The following is a 16644-nucleotide window of genomic DNA, read 5'->3' on the forward strand; positions in this document are numbered from 1 at the left end:
CATACCATCACGGTCCACATTTCAATAACACCTTCTACATACCATCACTGTCCACATTTCAATAACACCTTCTACATACCACCACGGTCCACATTTCAATAACACCTTCTACATACTACCACCGTCCACATTTCAATAACACCTTCTACATATCGCCACCATCCACATTTCAATAACACCTTCTACATACTACCACCGTCCAGATTTTAATAGCACCTTCTACATACCACCACCGTCCACATTTCAATAACACCTTTTACATACCACCACCGTCCAGATGTTAATAACACCTTCTTCATGCCACCACCGTCCACATTTCAATAACTCCTACATACCACCACTGTCCACATTCCAACAGCACCTTTTACATGCCACCACCGTCCACATTTCAATAACACCTTCTACATACCATCACTGTCCACATTTCAATAACACCTTCTACATACCACCACGGTCCACATTTCAATAACACCTTCTACATACCATCACTGTCCACATTTCAATAACACCTTCTACATACCACCACGGTCCACATTTCAATAACACCTTCTACATACTACCACCGTCCACATTTCAATAACACCTTCTACATATCGCCACCATCCACATTTCAATAACACCTTCTACATACCACCACCGTCCAGATTTTAATAGCACCTTCTACATACCACCACCGTCCACATTTCAATAACACCTTTTACATACCACCACCGTCCAGATGTTAATAACACCTTCTTCATGCCACCACCGTCCACATTTCAATAACACCTACATACCATCACTGTCCACATTTCAATAACACTTTCTACATACCACCACCGTCCACATTTCAATAACACCTTCTACATACCACCACGGTCCACATTTCAATAACACCTTCTACATACCACCACGGTCCACATTTCAATAACACCTTCTACATACCATCACTGTCCACATTTCAATAACACCTTCTACATACCACCACGGTCCACATTTCAATAACACCTTCTACATACTACCACCGTCCACATTTCAATAACACCTTCTACATATCGCCACCATCCACATTTCAATAACACCTTCTACATACCACCACCGTCCAGATTTTAATAGCACCTTCTACATACCACCACCGTCCACATTTCAATAACACCTTTTACATACCACCACCGTCCAGATTTTAATAACACCTTCTTCATGCCACCACCGTCCACATTTCAATAACTCCTACATACCACCACTGTCCACATTTCAATAACACCTTTTACATACCACCACCGTCCAGATTTTAATAACACCTTCTACATACCACCACCGTCCACATTTCAATAACACCTTCTACATACCACCACCCACACTTTTGTTAACACCACCTACACACTACATGCCAATGTTACACTGGACGTGGCCACCACTCGAGTAGATATTAGCACTACCCACAGTAGCGCCAATACATATACAGAGCTGATAATCAGTAGTTTTGCATTTGTTTCTATATGAAATTTATTTCCTCATAGGGAGGTATTTTAGAGATTGACAACCGCCTATCGTCATTTTTACGTGAACCACCACCATATTCATCACATACATACCACCACCCACTCACCTTTTTGTTAACACCGCGTACACAAAACACCACTACCGACATGCCAGATGTCGCCACTCACACTTTCTTCAACACTGCTGAGATGGGTATCATACAAAACGTATAATTGTCAAATAGTAAAATATCCTACTCCTAGAAGCTGACATGACATTCAGTGCAATATGTCAGCGATCTGATGTCAGACAGTACAGAATTCAACTACTATAGATAAGCTGACATGAAATTCTATGAAATGTGTCGGGGATCTGAGAAATCAATGTAAGATGACTATGCATGATGACGTTGGCCAATATGATATAAAATTCCACGTGGCATGTCAGGAAGGTGATGAGATATATCATACGATTCCATTAAATATTCTAAATGATATTTATAAGACTTCATGAAGTCTGGGGCCTGTTTTATGTATCCATGGTCTGATAATCCTGTAATTAAATTCATGTGTGTTCATTAGTACAAATCCAAAATATTCAAGACATGGTGAAACCCGGGTCGTGAACTGTACAACAGAATTTTTTTTTAAAACAACATAATTGTTAACAAAATGATGAAGAGATGCAGACCTGCGGATTCGATTCAGAGGCAGTGTATTCTCCTTTTCCATAATAAGCCAGAACAACGCTCAGGGACTATCTACAACGAATGAAGTATAGCATCATCACGTGACCAGATTCCTCTTCTCTTCTTTTCTTTCTTTTTTTCTAACTATCTGACCTTAATTACTTATGCATATTTTACCGTGTCAGTGGATCACGGATAACTTATTTGCTATATAGGAATTGAGTATTTGTTTGCAACTCAATCCCATAGTATGAGTGATCTAATCTAGCAATAAGTTGGTTGACAGTTCGCTCGAGAATTTTTTACTTATATGGAGACGTCACCATTGCCGGTGAAGGGCTGCAAACTCGGCGCCTACGGCCTTTGAGCAGGGAGGGATCTTTATCGTGCCACACCTGCTGTAACACGGACCTCTGTTTTTACGGTCTCATCTGAAGGACCGCCCCATTTAGTCGCCTCTTGCGATAAGCAAGAGGTACTACTCTAATATGGATCCACACGAACTTTTGCAAATGGCCCTATCCGGACACCATAGACAAGCAATAAATAGGAGATGACTCACTACACGACTTTGTTGTTAACATAAACCTAACATGGATCAATTACATGTAAATTGCAGCTATGATTTGTACAGACATTGGGCTTGATAATGTTTCCCAACTTTAGTTCCTGAGAAGTTAAACTACTGAGGTGGGTGGGGGGGGGGGGGGGGGGGGGGGGGGGGGTCGGGGGTCACATGAAGATTGGCATGTCATACACATGTATATCCAATAGAACTCTACATTTTACATTACGCCCAAATAAAAACTAACAAGATATATATATATTAACAAAATACGGGAATTGTAGTACGTATAATAAAAGATTCATAATATGATGATATGATGCACCCCCCCCCCCCTCACCCTAAAAAAAATTACCCCCCCCCCTTATTCAATATTTCTTAAATTTTTTTTATCATGTATGGAGGATTTTCAGAAAACGATGAAATACCGAACACCGCTTATGATTAAATGATAAAATCATTAGACTTTACCCTCAACCAAGATTATAAGACTGGGGGGAAATGCATGACATGATATTATATATATATATATATATATATATATATATATATATATATATATATATGGGGGAGGGGGGTGCGTACGTGCGTGCGTGCGTGTGTGTGTGTGTGTAGATATAGATATGTGGGTGTTACAACATTGTTTTATATTACGCATTTCTCTATTTTAAGCCATTAGCTATAAATAGATGTTGTACACTAAACATTTTTTTCATTTGTTCCATCTACAACGGTGGAATACATTCAAAATGTCCGAGAGACGATATCGTTTTATTGATTAATTATGAGTTTAACATTGAATTCGACTCCAAAGTATTTAAAATCGGCCCGAGAATGCCGCCTCCAGCTGGAGGCGGCGAATTTCCAGTTTACGTAACGACACCGGTTCTGACATTTTCCTGGCACGGTAAAAATTAAAATCATAAAAAAAGTCACGAAAACGTCAGATATTTCGGACTAACACTGTCAGTGAATAAAACCAATTGTATTCAAAGATATCGACGAGAAATAAATGTACACATGGTGTTTGCTACCGGATTTCTTTCACTTATATAAGTGCGGAATGTTATTCAATATTTAAGTATACCGATTGTACCAGAATTTATATTTGTTTTTTTAGGTGTACCGTAAGTATACTAATTTATTGAATGAAACTCTGAAAGTAATACTTCCGTTACATATACAATCAATTTACACGCGGTGTGTCTCTATACTATCATGTACTGAACCAATCAATGAATGTGATCAGTGCCAAAACCTTTTGTTTCACGGTATTGCATCAATCGTCACACATCACATACAAAATGCCCATATTTACACATACAACGACCATAGAATTTGTGAAATGCTGACTTTAAACGAGACTGTTGAAACCCCTGTAACATCATCTTGTTTGTCAGTAGCCTGCCTCGATTTAAAAAAAACTGATCATACGCAGAACAAGCTCTTGCGTATCGAATCAGCTGAGAGATATAAACATCATATGCAGGTGATAATGGAATCCTGGTTCTTACGACAAGCAAGGGGTACAGAGGAGTTATTCTAACCTGGGTCCACACGGACTAGCAATAAATGAGAGATGAATTACTACACGACTTGTTGTCAACATAAACTTATCGTGGATCAATTAAATTGCAGCTATGGTTTGTGTAAACATAAGGCTTGATACTATTTTCCAACTTTAGTTCTTGAGAGGTTGAAATACTGGGGGATCACATAAAGATTGACAGGTCATGGATCTAAATTCACATAAAAATTGACATGTCATACACATGTAGATCCAATTAGAACTCTACATTTTACATTAAGCCCAAATAAAAAGTAATAGAAAATATATCGTATACACGAAATACGGGAAATGTAGTACGCATAATGAAAGATTCATAATATGCTGATATAATGCCCCCCCCCCCCCCCCCCCCCCCCCCCCCCCCCCCCCCCCCGTTATTCAATATTTCTTAAAATTACGTGTATTGATTCTCTATCATGTATGGACTATGGAGGGTTTTCAGAAAACGATGAAATAGCGAACTATGATTAAAAAAAAGAAAGATAATGATAAAACCATTAGATGAAAGACTGGGCTAACACCTTGACTTTTATATTTCAAAACAGCATTGTTCGACTTTGGAGATCATCCTGCAACATCCAATAAAACAAGAACTTTATTCTTTAAATTAAAAAGTATCTATATTTGACAGACTGTGTTCAACAAATAAAACAAAAAATAATCTGATTTTCAATCGACAAGATGATATGATTATCACTAAAATTCATATCGGCCATTGTTGACAGATAGATTCATAGTTGTTCAACTGAGTACAAGAATACAATATATTCTGTGTAATAATAAAACATTTTATGTTGGATTGTAGAAATCCTTTTTTGGTACATATACTTATTATATATCATCATATCTTTTATGATTTAATCAATTCGTACTGACTTGAGAAACTATTTCAGGGTGTAGTGAACCACCTTAATCCGAACGAGATTTTTCATACATATCAATAACTATATGAACTGTTTAAAAAGATGAACGCCATTTACACGAGATCGACTCGTACATCAAAATATAAAATCGCTTGATTCATTTACGTTTTTATAGATTAAGTTTTGTTGTATGCAAAGGTAATTAAGTTCATGATCCATTGGATGATTAATAAAATGTTGACCGGGTTCTGGGATCACAACCCCACTGGCAGGGACTAGATTGTTACCGTGATGTGAAATAAAAGAGTAGAATCATAGAATGCATAAAGTGACCAAAATTCTTTGAAATCAGAGATATTGACTTCCCTTCAAAGCAGATTTATGGCGGGGATTTCGTACCTTTAGCTTAAAACGCTAAATACTAAAACAAACAAAATACTGTGATTGATGGCTACATTGTGTCGTTATAATTATATAGTCTGAGGTACATTCTATAAAGCACTATGAGTATTGTAGGGAAACCCCAACTATGATACATAGCATACCGTTCGTACGTTTTGAACCGGACGTTCTTAATGAACTTATTTTAGACATGTTAAAGGACTTTAACTTTTTTCCGTTCCTTATTATCTCCCATTTGAAGAGGTTGCATTCCTCCACTTATGAAGGGATGGGAGAGTATATGCTAACAGGTGATGGACAGATTGGTCAGAAGAGCTCGAATAGCTCACTTCATCTATTTCCCCGGGTAATCATACTTCAGTATGTTCGTAAAATGTATTTTCTAGTACAAAAACGTGTTGCATTCATTGTCAAAGCATAGAATTAAACACATTCATCAGTTCTATTATTGTTATTGAATATCATGGATCATTAGGGGTTACCAGAGGGGATTAATGCTAATGAGGAACATATGGAAATGCGTAGAACTGAATTCATTCTCATACCGCGGTAAACAATTTTTGTAAATCTTCGGCAAAAATATTGAAGCTACAAGCACATGTATATTTGAAGCTAAGTTTAATTTATTTGGATGAAAATTATACATACGATTATCTGATGTATGTCATATTTTGTCGACCAGATGGTGGCATTCTAAGACACGAGTACATGAACGTTCGAATTTTCCAAGATTTTGAAAAGTTTCATGAAAAAAAAAGCACTTTGTTGTTATACATTTCTTTCAGTAAATAAGCACCCTCGTGAATAACGATACTACTACAACACACGCCATATTTCTCTCAATACGTCATTGGTAGAGATACTATAGTCTTATTCACAAAGGCATTTTAATAACATCAAACATGTTTTCATAAAGAGACGATAGAGTGTGCCTGTCTTTTCTCACGTCAGATTACGGGAATTAAAAATATCATGTTATAAAACTGAAGGAAGTTTAAAATACTTAAAATGCTGAAGGATTTCCATGTTTTAAGAAGCCAATTAAGGCCCGTGAGATATCCTTCTATACAACACGGATTATTAGAGATACGAGTATTTTCACCAAAAATTAAAAAACAAAAAACAAAACAAAACATGATTTAGTAACTCTGTAATTTCTCTATATCTCGCTTATTTTCGGAATTGGTAAATGAAATGTATCTCTTCGTGATAAATCTCCAATATCTAATTATGACCTACCTATAAGGTGTGTATTTGACGAAAAGGCAGAAATATGTTCATCTTAGCTGTAAGATATTTTGTGAAAAGAGTCATTGCTACAATTATATATGTGGTCTTTGTTTTACTGTGTTATGTCACTGACCTGCATTAATCAAATACACCATAATCATTCATCTCAAATAATGAGTAATGGGGTTATTGCAAGATGAAGATGTTACCGATCGTCAGGGGATGTTTGCTCCTCCTAGGCACCTGACCCCTCCTCTGGTATAGCAGGGGTCCCTGTTTGCCCAGCTCTCCATTTTGTTTTGCTTATAGGAGTTATGAGATTGATCACTGTTCGTTATCTTCACCTTTCAGTACGAAATGAAATTGCTACTGGGCAAACTAAAGCACATTTATATTGATGCATGATGAAATATCCTGTTCTCATATCCAATGATCGATTTGTTTTGAAAATATATAAAGCCCATCAACGCTTCAAATTACTTAAAGTAGTTTTGTGGTGCCTTTCGTTGCCATCGTGCAAGTGAAAATTGTGACTTAAAAGGTAACTTTTTTAATTGTCTCGTGTTTTTATCTTTAATTTCATTTTTCTCCAGCATACCATATCACGATCAGGGTATATTCAGAAGTTTTTAATACAATGCATCGATTAATTTGTTCTTTTGTGACTTATTTATATCTATAGAAATGTCATAATTTTTTATCTGTAAAATGCCACCAGCCTTTAGATGAAGTACCACATTTTTTTACCTGTAGGTATGTATGATACTGTTATAAAATTTAGAAATTCATTTCAAAATTAAGGATTATCTCCCTCATGCATAGCTCTTATCCTCAGACGAATTTGATTCCACTTTTTTGGCACGCTGTTTTTGGCTATAATAGCTCTAAAACGTCATTGTTTTTTCGGATTTCAAACATTTCGGTTGAGCATCACTGAAGAGACATTATTTGTCGAATTGCGCATCTGGTGCATCAAAATTGGTACCGTATAAGTTTTACACTTTAGAGAGTAGCAGTTGTACGTGGAGACAAGGGACTTCCAGTTTTAGTTTTATCCGAAAGACCTTATTTCTAATTGATATCGGGCGATTGGCGAATAAACATTGACAACTTTATATTTAATGTCTTAAATTTGATACAGAGCAGGTATAGTAAGCAAACTTAGAACATCTCTGCTATTCTTGATTCCGGTATTGCAGCATAGAACATCTTATAGAATTTCCCCCCAGAAAAACGGAGCCAGGTTAAATTTTTCCCTTGGGGAAAAGGCGCTTTAGTACATTATATATATATATATATATATATATATATATATATATATATATCCCGATGAACAGGGTGATATACTATCTCCCAGAGTGAAAAGAAAGCCCTGGGATAGAGCATCCCTTGTTCCTGAATTGGGAACACTTCTAGTATACTGGTCACCTAAATATGCCGCTAAATTAAGTGCTGTCGAATGTGGTTTAGTATATATCTTTAAAACCGGCAACATGTCGCAAAATCAAGCCTAAAATTGAATTCCTTTTTTACAATGAATTTAAAAAACTAGTTTTTAAACAAAATTCGAAATAAAAACAGAATGCAAAACCACAGTTATTGTTCCAAAATAGATGAATGCGTTCTTTTGGAAATTACCACGTGTGCTTTATCTTACGTAATTCTCCTGAATATTCTCCGTAATTCTCCCTTGCTTCATTTTTTTTCAAAAATCTATATTATAGACTCACATGATCAGCTTGAAATGGGGTAGCCCCCAATATCATTGCTTCATATTCTAAAATCTATATAATAGACTCGCCACCACTTAATTACACTCAAACGCCGTTGGGCTTTCTATAATCAATTTTATTACACGAAACATCTGCGAGTTGCACGTCTCAAATACAAATGGCGATGTATTTACAGTCCGCTTAGCAACGGCAATGAGAATAACTGTCCATGCACAGTCGCGTGCTATTGGGAACTGGTATGCTAGAACCCCCCCCCCCTCCCCTCTCACCCCCCCCCCCCACCCCCCCACCCCCTGATTGGTATCTGTTTTAGTCCATCATTCGATAACACGAATTTCAAAATTTAACATAAATTTCTTTATAGATATCTTACAGAAATCTCTGTTTATTTACAGGAAATGTGTGCCGTATTCAAATATTTCACATATTATTTATAAACATTTCTCTGAAATGCCCATGACATTAAATGTAGTCATTAACAGTTCTGGTGCTACTATAGAATGATGCACGCTTACCTCCATGAAAAAAAACTTCTTACGCTAAAGTTTATTTATAAGACGTTTAAAAATGAAGTAATGTTACAAGCTTTAGAAATACTGTAGCACTATGTGTAAGTACGTGTAAAAATACACTAAGGCGAATTACATGTAATTTATTCGTTTACATGGATGTCTTTGTTAAGCAAAACCATTTAGACCGAGAGAAAAAAATATTCTTATTTTCAACTTGATGTACATATTCTATTTATTGAAAATTCGACAAAGACATAATGGCATCATGAAAAGGTGGAGAAAACGAACATTGATCAATCTCATAATTTTCACAAAGACTGCAGAATTATAGAGTGGGACAAACACGGACCCCTGGACACACAAATAATATAATAAACCCATAGCCGATAATTTCCTAAGGGTTTTGTCTGTGCACGTGCGTGTGTGTATATGTGTGTGTGCGTGCGTGTATGAGTGTGTACAATGCAAAATTCACATGAATAATGTTTTGTTTTAGATGAACACGAGGACCTTACTTGTTCTGCTGTGCCTCTTCTCGTTGATGATAGCTGATTTCGCCGTATATGGACAGTGTGTTAAACGCTATGACTGCAGTCACAGAAAGTGTAACAGAAAATGTTGGAGGAAGGGATACCTAAATGGAGCATGCGCCCGGTCAAGATATTGTCCGCGAAAAAGACGATTCAGGTGCAAGTGTTTTTGGAAAGTCCGAGGCTGACATACATGTACCTACCACAATAAGACTGGGAAATGTATGGGAGATAGAAATACACTGTAGCTGATTCAAATTGTTACTTGGTTGTATTGTGTTCAGTTCAAGAATCGAAAATAAAAGTTCTGCTTGTCTGTTGTAATTATGTGCTATTCCGGAATATAGAACATGTAAATAAGACTGATATCATTTAACTACTATAGGAAATAATTGTAAAATTAATAGGGATACCATGATTGACGAGATCAAATGTTTTGCCAATAGGCTCACTACTGGAACTCTGTAACTATAATACAGTCGGCATGCGGCATTTACGTTTGAAAAGAATCAATTCAGGGTATATGAAATGAACAACAACAACAAAACTTTTGGGCCTGATATGGGTTTAGTCTTTTCAAAAAGGTTAATCATTATTCGCTTTAGTTTATGATTTTAGGCCAAATGAATGAAGTATATATATATAAAACTATTTTAAAATGTAACGCCTGAGGATTATAAAATGAAAGCGCTTGCGTTAAATTTTTAACTTTGTGTACTGTTTATTCATTTCTTTTAATATTTTATACCGGACACTGTGATTTTTTTAAAAACACAATTTGGATATATATATATATATATATATATATATATATATCCAAATTGTGTTTTTAAAAAAATCATATATATATATATATATATAAGTTGTTTTCCACACATCGCAATTGCTTTAGTAGAAGGATATAATAAGAAACTATTAATATCTCACTTACTACGATGTAACACGATATATGTATTTTTTTAATGTATTTTTTATGCATTTTAATTTCGTTATTTCTAAATCATGTTTCATATTTTTGTAAACTTCATTACTGCAGTTTTGGCAGAGAACATCGTCAGTACACATATTTATCTCCAGAAATGAAATACACCGGTTCTTCAGTGTTTCTCCGACAACAGAACTATTTTCCAAAGAAGTTCTTGATTGGCAAAGACAGCATTTTTTTCTTGACATACTTTTATACGTATCACTTGTACTTAATGAAAGGTGAAGATAACGAGCAGTGATCGATCTCATAACTCCCATAAGAAATACAAAATAGAGAGTTGCGCAGACATGGACCCCTGGATATACCAGAGGTGGGGGTCGGGTGCCTTGGAGGAGTAAGCATCCCCTGTCGACCAGTCATACCCGCCGTGATGAATGGAATACGTGTCCTCGTCTGTCACCTCGAGATATAGTTCCACTTGATTAATTGCATTTGTGTTCAGGGAATTTACAATTTGCTTTCAGTAAAATGTCTTTTAAATGAAGAATGAACATGCATTTTAACTAGATTATTGATGGAAAATATACACTTTTTTTTTTTTTTACAAAATATAAAAAGTGAAAAGGCAAACTGAGTAAAAGCGTGGCGCGAGAAAGGATTAGAGCCATGACAAAAGGGGATCTCGAAGTAGCTCTACACTGTATTTTCAGGAAAAACAGTTCCCTTACTTTTTGAAAAAAAATAAAAAAAATTTGGAGGTGTTCCCAACAATGCCCTTAAGCTAGCAACCTATCAAATGGTCATACTTTTATCTAGGGACGGTCTTGCCCTGTAGGACTTTAATGCCAAAAGCCATGCCAAAATCGGTGCTAACTAGGGAAGTCGTTGTTTATGTCAATTATGAAGGTTAAAGTTAGCATTGTACATGATAACTTTTAGGTTTAAGCTGTAAATTTCAAACATTCAAACATATTATGGCAAAGAACTAACCCAATGTAAATAGATATAACAATATGACCTTTTCTGGGAAAATGTTCTCTCCTAAATATAAGGTATTTCCTTTTTCACTCTGAATTGATGCTTTTCAACTTCTCAGCACCTAATTGACTATTTAGGACCGAAATTGGTGAGAAATATATTCATGGGTAGAGCCAGAAGAACAAAATTTAAAAAATTCGGATGAATGCACTTCCCTCGAACTTTGATAATACCACATTAAGTTGTCAAAGTTCCTCGGGAAAATATCCACGACTATAGCTGTGGCCTGGGTATAATGATTGAATTCCAAAACTTTGGAAAAACTTCAAATGTTAAAGGCCAAGGTCACCTGTAAAATGAGTCAAGAAGTGACTGTCCAATTCCAGTAGCGGATTTTTAAGGGGGCGCAGCCGCCACCCCCCATTCCCTAAAATTTTCAAATTTAGAGTAAATCGTGGTCTCTTGTTTAGAGAAATGTAAACGATAAAATAAGCAATAAAATTTTTTTCCACTCTCACAGAAATAAATGACAAAATCTTTTGATTTATTAAATTACTTTTATTAGAAGAACTTAAGATTTTTTTTTCCCAAAAACCCTTTAAATTTGCGTCATTTAATTAATTTCACCTTATCAAAAATGACGGAATATATTAAAAGACATATTTCAAGCCCCATAAAGTCTGTAAAATCGAGGAGCTCCCCCCCCCCACCATGACTTCACCCTCGATCCACTGCAGGCCTCAAAGCGGCTCCCAGAGCTCTTGCCTCATAAAGTTGCGCCCCCCCCCCCCTAAAAGTCATTTCTGGATCCGCCCCGAGGTTCATAATATGTAATGGGGAGGCATTAGAAGTTTCATACTTGACAGATAGGTTGCTTATGATAAGGTTATGCATTCTTCTGATAAACGGATGCTTCAATAATGCACAGGGGCATCTTATCCGTTCTGTTCTCTATCACACATATATGTGTGATAGAGAACAGAGCGGATAAGATGCCCCTGTGAATAATGGAACGAAGGTTTGAAATATTCGTTACAGGGCACATGTTTCTACAGCAGTAGAGACTCATTACAATGTATAATGAAAAATGAAGATAACGAATTAATCCTATAAAGAATTTGAAAAAAATTAAAGTAGGACAAATGTGGACCCTTAAAAACACCGTAGGTGGTATCAGAGGTCTAAGGGGAGTAAACATCCTCTGATGACCGGTTTCACTCACCGTGAGCCCTATATTTAAATCATACTTTTGAAATGGTCCTAACAGAGACTGATTACAAATTATTTAGCAGATGTAGAGGTTCATACCTAACACGCACGTTATTGATGGCGGCATGGCGTGTTCTCTCCTTGTAGCAGTGTCACTTATCAAAGTTAGCCTCAGACACCATTAATATCAACCCAAAACTACCGCATCAACCCGAGGCTCGTAGAACTGGACATGCAAGAATGACAAATATCAAAGTATCTGGTTGATACTAGTATGGGATGTGGTATAGACTTTGACATGTATTGTTGTTTTTATTATATATTTGAAATAATTTTCGCAATTCAATTACATGGATATCTATAAAATATCTTTTTTTTTATATATATATATTTTAATGTACATGTACCTTTTAAAAATAAATGACAAACGGGATGGTTTTGAAATCAGTTTCTCCAAGGCCATCGAGTTCCCCTCCAAGGCACTATTTGCCACCTCTAGTGACTTGACTCCACTTCCGGTGTGTTAAGAGGCCTGTGTAATCACTACTCTCATTTACATGTATTCTTTATAGGATTTTGAAATAGACCACTGCTCGTTACCTAAACCTTTTTCATTGAATCTCTGTTTCTCATCATTGTATCCAAAAGAAAAAAAAGTCGATGTACTACGAAGGAATACTACAGAGATATGATCAGGGCCGTAAATTAACCTTCAATTTGGAGGAGGCAGGAAATTAGGCGGGGGTCTGGGGGCCTGGGCGGCCCCCAGACGCTGAGCACATTTTGTGCACACTGAACACGTTTCGTGCAAAATCCTTGATTCTAGGGCCTTCCAAGATGTTACTTGACTAACTCATTCTAAAAGAAAGATTTGGAATGCTTTTTAAGGGAGGTATCATGTTCTTAGTTATTGGAAACAACATAAATTCTAATGAACTTTAAATTTTAATTTTTTTTGGCTCAAAAGTTGGAGGAGGCAGCTGCCTCCTCCGCCTCCATGTAATTTACGGCTCTGGATATGATATAGGGTGAGATAAAGTGTATTATAAAGGGTGGTGATAGGGCGTGCAATTCACGGGTCCCTAGCTGGGTTCAGGACACATCTCCCCGCCGAATAACCTACATGAATTGATTTAATTATTCGTTGGTGAAAATCTCTCGAATGCATGTCAACAATGTCTCGCATGCCCCTAAAGTCCAAAACAGCTAATAAAAATACCACCACTGCTTATTATATAACGACCCCACCCCCTCCGAATAACCTACATGGGTTGATTTAAGTATTTTTTTTGTTGTTGTCGAAAATCTCCCTAATGCATATCAACAATGTCTTACATACCCCTTAAGTCCAAAATAACTCAAAATAATTACCTCTGGTTATTATAACGACCCCACCCCTCCGAATAACCTACATGGATTGATTTAATTATTTGTTGTTGTTATGCATGTCAACAATGTCTTACATAACCCTTAGAACAGTACGTTTTTTCCCATCTGATTAAAAATCGTATATTTGATCCGCTTCAGTGTAGCGATATAATATTTCCTGAGCGGATCAAAGATCTCAAATAATCAGATGGGTTTTCCCTATGACCAACTTTCATTGCCTCTTATGAAAAGATAACTCGTATTAACTCGTAATGTAAACAATGCGCATATCGTGGAAAGATATAAAAAAAAAAAAAAAAAAAAAAAAATTCAACAGAATAAGTTCAGATTTCATTGACATGCATACTTGTTCTGGCTTTAACTGGATATCACGTTTTTATTCATTTAATGTTGAAAAACTTCATACTTGAAAACACAAACAGAAAGTACATGTTGTATCCGGCTGGGATTTGTCTATCGGTGAACGGGCTAATACTGATCACGGGGTTGTGACACAATATGTATATATAGTATACTATACATAACAATATGTATTTTGTCAAAACCCTGTGGTACTGTTGTCATCGTATTGCCGTATCTTTTGATAGGCATTTAGAAATACGCTCCCCAGGAAATATCTACTTATATTCAACGTAAACAAGATCATTAGGTCTAGTGCTTGACATATCTACACAGCTGTAATATGACGACCAAAGGAACACCAAGCTAAATGTACATGAATCTATGCGGTATGTATTCTTTAACTGACATTTTGCGAGTATACAATTTATAAACTATGTATTCAGTAGCGGATTTGCCCCCCCCCCCCCACCCTAAACTTTTCAAATTTATGGTAAATCATGGTCTCTTGATTAGAAAAATGTAAACGATAAAATAAGCAATAATATCTTCCTCTCTCAGGGCAATAAATGACAAAATATTTTGATTTGTCGAAATACTTTTATTGGGAGAACTTACATTAAAAAAAAAAAAAAGAACACCTTAAAATTTGCGTCATTTTGTTGATTTCCCTCTATCAAAAATGACAGAAAATAGTACAAATTATTACATAGGAGGCATATTTGAAGCCCTATAAAATATGTAAAATTCAGGAGCTAACCCTAACCCCAGACTCCCTGCCAGATAAAGTTGCGCCCTATTAATCACAATTCCTGGATCCACCCCTGGTATTTGTCAGAAACATCACGTGTAGTGCAGGTTTTGAAGTTTGTTTCATCGAAAATTCTTGATTTTACTTCAAATTAAATTGGTCGAATGCTGTCTGACGTGTTTCATACCAAATGTTAGCCCGTTCTATACACACTGATTTTGACTACCAATAACTTATTAAATTACCTGATCAAGATGCAGGGCTTACGGACGGTGTGACTGGTCGACAGGGGATGCTTACTCCTCCTAGGCACCTGATCCCACCTCTGGTATATCCAGAGGTCTGTGTTTGTCCAACTCTTGATTTTGTATATCTTATAGGAGTTATGAGATTGCTATTTGCTATCTTCACCTTTTCATTATTTCTCCAACAACAACCGTTTTTTTTTTATATTATCGGTAGGGAATATTGAGCATAAAATATACCATGAGTTTCCAAACATTCATAATAAAACAATTACATATACATATGTATAATTATGTGCTCAGAGTAAAGTAAGGGAGATAATTCCTGAACACTCCAAGATACATTTTGCAGTTTTCAATTAAATATGAAATATCCTTCCTGCATTCCTTCATACATTGTACACGAGTACACATGTACAGTGTATGTAGACTCCATCATTCACAAAAAAAGAGACGATTTTAATAGAAATTGATAACGTTTTCCTGTAATTTATGAATTATGTATCTACAATATTTTGTACTAAACTGACAAAAACACATCACTGATCACCCACGAAAGGCGGAGTGGAGCCAGTATCTAATACCCCCAGTATGTTATAAAGCACCAAGGTGTTAGGAATAGTACTACATATACTAGTACTTTCTTTAAGCAAAATTAACAATATAATCTAATCGCAAAATTCCTCATACAATACGTGTGGAATACCGGTGCATATACTTTTAGATATGAGAAAATAATGAAAAGTAACTGACTGCTTTCAGCTGTGACCCGCGATTGATCAAGTAACCATGGCTGATATCGATTGTGGTAGCTGTGACTGTGGAGATTGCGGTGATTGTGGAGATTGCGGTGATTGTGGAGACTGCGGAAATTGTGGAGACTGCGGTGATTGCGGTCATTGTGGAGATTGCGGTCATTGTGGAGATTGGCATTGTGGACATTGTGGTGGATGTGGAGATGGTTTTGTTTGCCATTGTTGTGATAACAATAGTGAGTCATTTAAACCTCAAAACTATATGACGTATGTGACCTAAATATGTAAAAAAGTAGGGTAAAAAATAAATCTAATATTGATCGTTTAAAAGTTTACGTCTCTTTACAAATATTTCAAACAGACTGCAATATATTTGTTTATCTGTTGTCCCCCCCCCCTTCCAATTTTTTCCACTGGTGTAGATATGTCGCCGGCTTACGGCCGTTGATATGAGAGTTATGGACAGTTCTTTTTCGTACCAAAGCCTATACCGTGG

At 36.2% G+C, this 16644-nt stretch overlaps 1 long non-coding RNA gene across 1 annotated transcript; it reads left to right on the forward strand.

Annotated features, from left to right (window-relative positions):
- The first annotated feature begins 7201 nt into the window (after nt 1-7201).
- Nucleotides 7202-9870, forward strand: LOC125655535 (uncharacterized). The gene is made up of 2 exons (XR_007362776.2): nt 7202-7320; nt 9521-9870. It is a non-coding gene; the product is annotated as an uncharacterized LOC125655535 (long non-coding RNA).
- The last annotated feature ends 6774 nt before the right edge of the window (nt 9871-16644 follow it).

Source organism: Ostrea edulis, chromosome 7, assembly GCF_947568905.1.
Source record: "Ostrea edulis chromosome 7, xbOstEdul1.1, whole genome shotgun sequence".
Taxonomy (NCBI): Eukaryota; Metazoa; Mollusca; class Bivalvia; order Ostreida; family Ostreidae; genus Ostrea; species Ostrea edulis.